Here is a 7,119-nt window from a genome sequence, read left to right as displayed (position 1 = left end):
TGTTCACATTTACTGAATTGAGCTGAACTGAAGTGAACTGAACTAAATTTATTAGAGCTGAACAAAACAGAATTGAATATTTTATGAGTGAGGGAAATTAGGAGCTGAACTGAACTGATTGGAGCTTAACTGAACTGAATTGAAATTAAGTAAAAGTGAACAGACCCTATTTTCTTTGGAAATTAGACTATTTACGACCCTTTTCCCTTATTGTTCTTTAGTTTTGCATTTTAAGCTTCAATAAATCTACAAGAGTAGTGTAGATGTTCTTTCATCTCCTTGTGGTGAAGTGTCTCCTTATGGTGGTCATTAGTTTTTGTTATTAGTTCAGTTGTTTATTTTTTTTGTAGGGTTCTTTTGTGTGTTAGGGTAATAAAAAAAAAAAGGTAATCATCTTTTGCCTTATTATTGGTTCGCTGATATAGTTGTTCGAAATCGCAACGATTGTCATTTTTTTAGATGCGTTCAAGTGAATCAGATGAAAATATTGTTACGGCTACAACTTAGACCGTCTCTCCAAAAAGGCTTTATGTTCCAACGATGTGTGTGAGAGATGTACCACGGTGCAAAATCTATTCAACGATTGTAGTTTCTATGAAGGAAACCCTTATTTGATTCAATTTATGTATTTGTTAATTTAAATTTCATTTATAAATACCGTATGACTTTATATTAATGAATTGATTTGTAAAAAAAAAAAAAAATAATAATAAAAAAAATAAATAAATTAGATAGATGAAAAGGATTATGCTAAAAATTAGACAGAGAATTAATACCGGTGATCGGGTGATGCTCAATATTAAATGTTTGATCTGATGTAGTATTACTGTTAGATGACGTTTGTATTATTATATGATTGTTTTTTTTTTTTTTTTTTTTTTGAAAGGATTATTATATGATTGTTTGTTTGTATATAAAAGTCATTTGTTTTAACTTTTTATGTTCTTCCCTTCATATTCCTAAAAATAAAATAAAAATTGCTATTGAGTTCACTTCAATTTCCGGTTTATGTTGACTTGTGTCGGCTTGGTTTTGTGTCCATTATTTTAGATGAAGGAGTACCAATGGATCTTTTCAAAAAAAAAAAAAAAAAAAAAAAAAAGGAGTACCAATGGATTTGGACTACACTTGTTTTACGGAATTAATATTTGACAATTGACACATCATGTTCCGGGAAACCATAAAATCAAAGATGAAATAGTAACATTATTAAGAGTAATGTACTACCTTCTTTTTTCACCGTTTTGACTTTAACACTATTCACACATGTTTTTTTGACTGCTTTTGTGATTTATAGGTAATGAAAAATATAATTATGTGGAATCTTGTTAGATTCGTCGCAGATATTTTTTTTTCAAAATATCAACTTTTTATAATTTTTGTTTTTCGGTAACTAAAGATATTAACGATAGTAGTTGTGCATTGGCAAACGTGACTATAGAAACGTGTCAACTAAAAAAAAGGGAGGAAATATTACAATAGAAATTATTTTATACACTCGATCAGGTGCACGGTGCACCCAAGAGTATTTTTTTTTTTATTTTTTTTTTTCATTTTGATGATCATTGCTCATTTTTTTCATCAAATAAACTAACACAAACCCTTGAGTGTACTGTACACCCAGGTGTATATAACAATTCCTCGTATTACGGAGTACCTTTATTTTCTTGATTTTTTACTCATTTTTCGTATTTATCTATTTTTCTTTTTAATTTATTCCAACATTCCTTTTCTAATGAAATAAGGGGGTTATTACCCTGAATATAAGACATTCAACATTTACAATCATCTTATACTTACGTTACTTTTTTTTTTTGCAATTTCCTAGCTCAATTTGGGTTCTTGAGGGCTAAAATGACCCCCTAAAACCTTAATAAAACATTTTTCAACACGCAAATCAATGAAAAAAATTAAATTGGTTGTAATTTACAGTTTATTAGTACTTTTAGGCTGCAATTTGCAATTTATTTTTAAAGTGTTGCAATTTATTATAAAAATACAAACTTTAAATGGTTGCAATTCACAAATTTTTGGTTACTACAAAACAACCAAAGGATTACTATTACTATTAAAGTGTTGCGGAGTTATTATTATTATTATTATTATTATTATTATTATTTTCCTTATTATTATTACTATTACTATTATTATTATTATTTTCCTTATTATTATTACTATTACTATTATTATTATTATTATTATTATTATTATTATTATTATTATTATTATTATTATTATTATTATTATTATTATTATTATTTTCCTTATTATTATTATTATTATTATTATTATTATTATTATTATTATTAAAACCTACAAATCCAAACAAATTACTATTATTATTATTATTATTAGAGTCCACTATTCCTTTTTTGGCAAAACAAAATTAAAGTCCCATTGTTAGAATTTTCATTTTTTAGTAAGTGTTTTTTTTTTTTTTTTCAATTCAAACCTCATTCTTCTAATTTAATCCCCAAAATTATCCTTAATTTATACTGATTTTTTGTGCCAAATATTTTTAATCCTCAATTTTTACTTATTTTTTGTGCCAAATATTTATAAGCACACTATTTATTCTCTTTTTTATTTTTCTCTCACTTGTTATTTAATGCACTTTATGTACTTTGGTACTTCCAATCACATGGTTTAAGGATTCTACAAAAACCTTAAATCCCGTGAAAAATGAGAAATGAGACTTTAATAAAAAGACGAAGGGAGTATACGCTAAAAAAGGGCGAAGAGAGTATTATTATTGTATGTAGCTAGCTAGCCACACAAGTGGTCAGCCATCATATGGGTTACTTTGTTAGTGTAATAGGGGTTACTTGGTCAATGTTAAAGGGATTACCCTGTCAGTGTTAAAAAGGTTATTATATTAGTGTTGTAGGGGTTATCCAATCAGAATTACAAGGGTTACTTATTAGTATTATAGAGGTTACTTTGTTATTTTATAAGTGGTCACACGATGTGACCAGCCACACATAAAACGGACTGTATTATTATTACGTTCCATTAAAAAAAATATTAATATTATGAGTATTATTAAAATCCTTAACTTCTTGACGTTCTTGTACATACATATTGTCTTGCTAGTTTTACGGATGAAACCTGAAGTTTTGCATTGGCAACCTTAACAAGAAAAAGGCGAAAAGCCAATCAATCGCTTTAGGCTTTAGCCGAGCCAAGCTAGCTAACAACGCCAAATAAAAGCAGAACAAAAAAGGGCCAAAAGAAAAAGAAAAAAACATCAAGTCAAAACTAAAGTCTTAAAAAAAGTTTCAAGTCCATCAATGCTACAAACAAGCATTCTCCAATAAGATGATTTTTCTTTTTTTAAAATACACAAATGGTGAAAATGAGACACTGTGTCTTTTTGTCATTAATTGGGCTCAAAGAATCTCAAGTATTTAATGGATTTAGCTCCAAAGCTTTTCATGTGTTGCAGGGGACCTGCATAACCATCATATATACACACATACGTACCTTTATTATTATTATTATTATGATGGAGTGCTAATAAAATGTACATGTGATAATGCACGAGATATGTATTTTACGTAATGTACTTAAAAAAATGAAATGTGAAAGATGCTTGTCTTTTTTTTTTTTTTTCTTTATATATATATATATATATATATATATATATATATATTGTAATAAAAATAATTATGAATTACCACGTATTGAACTGGTTAGAATAGTTTAGGAAGATACTAAATTTGGAAGATTTTTTTAAGGGAAAAAATAGAGTGCATAAATATATTGTAATAAAAATAATTATGAATTACCACGTATTGAACTGGTTAGAATAGTTTAGGAAGATACTAAATTTGGAAGATTTTTTTAAGGGAAAAAATAGAGTGCATAAATTTATTTATTTTGGTGTTTAGAGAGCCACAAGGGCGGGTGATGAGAATCGATTCCAAGATCTCTTGGAACCGTTAGGGGAGCTCTAACCACTTGAGCTACCCCTCACTCTCAGAGTGCATAAATTTTAAGTATCGGATTTTATTTAGAGGTTCATGGTTGAAAGTTGGGAAAAAAAATTGTGCAATAAATACACACTTTGTGGATTATTATTATTATTATTATTATTATTATTATTATTATTATTATTATTATTATTATTATTATTATTATTATTATTATTATTATCAATAAACCTACAAAGTCAATCAATTTACAAGAAGTTGGTGGGTAATTTACAAAATACTAAATTATTTATTTATTTATTTATTATTTTTTTTTTATTATTATTATTATTATTTTTTTGAGGAAATTTATTATTATTATTATTATTATTATTATTATTATTATTATTATTATTATAATAGACAAATTCATACAACCTACAAAAAAATTAATGGGAAAAAAAAAATTGTGTAGTTATTACACACTTTGTTATTATTATTATTATTATTATTATTATTATTATTATTATTATTATTATTATTATTAGTTTACTATTAATTGTTATTAAAATTGTTATTATTAAATATTAATTATTATTATTTATTTATTATTATTATTATTATTTTTAAGCAGAGCATAAAAGATTTTAGCATAGTAGAGCAGACTAGAGCGAAACAGCTTAAAAGAACCGGGGCTAAGTTTGTTGGAGTAAACAAAAAAGAATAATAGTTTGAATTATTATGAAATAAAAGGAGTAGTTTTCACTAAAAAATAATTATAATGTGTAAAAATAAGTATCGTCTAGTAAAAATTGATCTAAATTAGTCAAAATTAAGGTCTATTGTACTTAATAAATTAATTATTATTTTTTATTTTTTTGGTGTAAAAAGAGTTGTAAGGGCAAGACAAAATTTGATACCAACCTACGAGGTCTTAGGTACTAATGTATTGCCTCCTAATACTTTGATCAAATAAGCTAATTGACATTTAAATAATACTCCGTATAATTTATCAATAAAAATACGGAGTAATTTTTAATCAATAATAAAATAATGTCAATAAAATTGAGGAAATTCATAGAACCCTAAGAAAAAATAAGGTAATTAAAGTAAATAGACTAAAGAGATAGCCTTACACCTAATTTTGTAATTATGAAAGTTTATTTAATGGTAGGGGACGAATCGCATTAAATTTATCACTAACCATAAAATTTATTTGATTTAACATTATTATAATCAATACTTGTATAACTTGGATGGAGCTCATAAGTACTTCGTATAAACTACTTCCTTCGATCCATTTCTTTTTATTTTACCGTATATTTTATCCGTAGTATATATTTTATTTTGGGTAATGTTATATGATATATAATTAATATAAACATTAAATATACTCTTGAAAATTGTATAAAATTAGAAATTCATGACAAAAACATGCGTAAATCAGTGTAATTAGTGTTTATATTTTTATAATAACTTTTTTACGATTTTCAAGTGTAAATTTAATGCTTATATGTAACAAGGGTTGTTCTTATTGTAAATATGCATGGGTGATGGGTGTCATTTACTATACCAATGCACTTCATTTTTAACATAATTGACTTTAATTATACCCTAGTTTTGTGCCCGTACGATGCCCAATTCTTTATTGAATTTTAAAATAAATATTTAATCTATATGTTAAATTTTAAAATATATCATATTATCATTGTAAAATAAATTAGGAATTGATAGACATGTAATGACTAATAATAATATTGGTGAAAGTGTTCGATTAAATACATAACAAATTGTTTTAAACCCGTGGAGTTGACCCGAACCCAAACGTTGGCTAGGTTGAACATTTATCGACACGTAACCTGAAGTGACCCTATTCAATATGACTCGTATGACCAAAACCTGATTGACAAGTCTACATAGAGTAATAAAATCATATTAGATTGTGAAGTATATTATTTTAATCGATTAAAATATATTAAAATTAGATGTTGCATGTTTTGAACTACTTCCTTTGGTTTTAAAAAAAAATATTATCATATAAAAAATAAATTTATATAATAATTATTGGGAGTTATGATCTATTATTTTTTGAAAAATTATATTTCAATTTGTACATATGAAATATTGGTATTTTATCGAAAACAAAACTCTAAACTTACAATTTTATCCTAAAATTTTATACAAATTTGATTGAAAATAAAATTCTAAACTAACTTTTTTATTATACAGAGTCTGTCTAAACCTATCTAACGTGACGCGACACTTAGCTTGGCGAAAAATTAGAATGCCAAGTGTCAATGTCTCGTAACTCGGCTAAAATTTAGCTTTATATATTAGCTATATGATTAGTAAGAGGTATAAAGTTCTCACCAAAAAAAAAAGTAAGAGTTATAAACGGTTAACATTGACTCATTGAGCGTACATATGTAACTCAATATTATTTTCATAATTAAAGTATGAGTGTTTGGTAAAGTAATGGTTGACTAGTTGTGTACATATGTAACTCAATATTATTTTCCTAAAACTATAGATTAAATTTTCTACATCTATGACCTTTAATCTTCAAAAGGTAATGGTTCTAACTTTTGATAAAAGCTACCTCAACTCTATCATTAAACACTACTTGTACCACTACATTGTCAAACACTCATATTTTGGTCAAAACCATTAAAAGATAGCTAAAAGCTACTGCCGAACACGCACGTTGTTCAAAAAAATTTATTAAGATGAATAATATCATGCGTGACTATAATTTTTCTTATATTTTAAAAACAATATAGATGATTTAATAAATTTGTGAATATAGTAGTAAGATTCTGAACAAAAACATTAATAAAAAAAATGGAGCAAGTGTATGTTAAATCTTAATCCAACCTACCTAATTATGCTACTATTATAAGCAAGTCATATGCTCAACACAAGTATATATTACCGTAGTTACTAAGCATGGTTTGGTCTAGTAATAAGGTTTAATTTGCATCTGGGATCAAACCTCACTAGAGGCATTTTGTGCCATTTGGGGTAGGGATTCCCTTACCCTTCCCCTCACTCCCAAAGTGCCTACGCCGCTAACCCGCGCTGGGAGGACTTGTGAGAGATTCCGGTCCAATAAGACCCTTCTCCTTATCAAAAAAAAAAAAAAAAAAATTACCGTATTACTCCATATATACCGAGTATTATTTTCAATTGCATAAATTCTTGCTATTTT

This window comes from Chenopodium album, chromosome 9 (genome assembly GCF_948465745.1).
Source record: "Chenopodium album chromosome 9, dcCheAlbu1.1, whole genome shotgun sequence".
NCBI lineage: Eukaryota > Viridiplantae > Streptophyta > Magnoliopsida > Caryophyllales > Amaranthaceae > Chenopodium > Chenopodium album.
The sequence above is the reverse complement of the archived record's forward strand: the minus strand, read 5'-3'. Positions refer to the sequence as shown.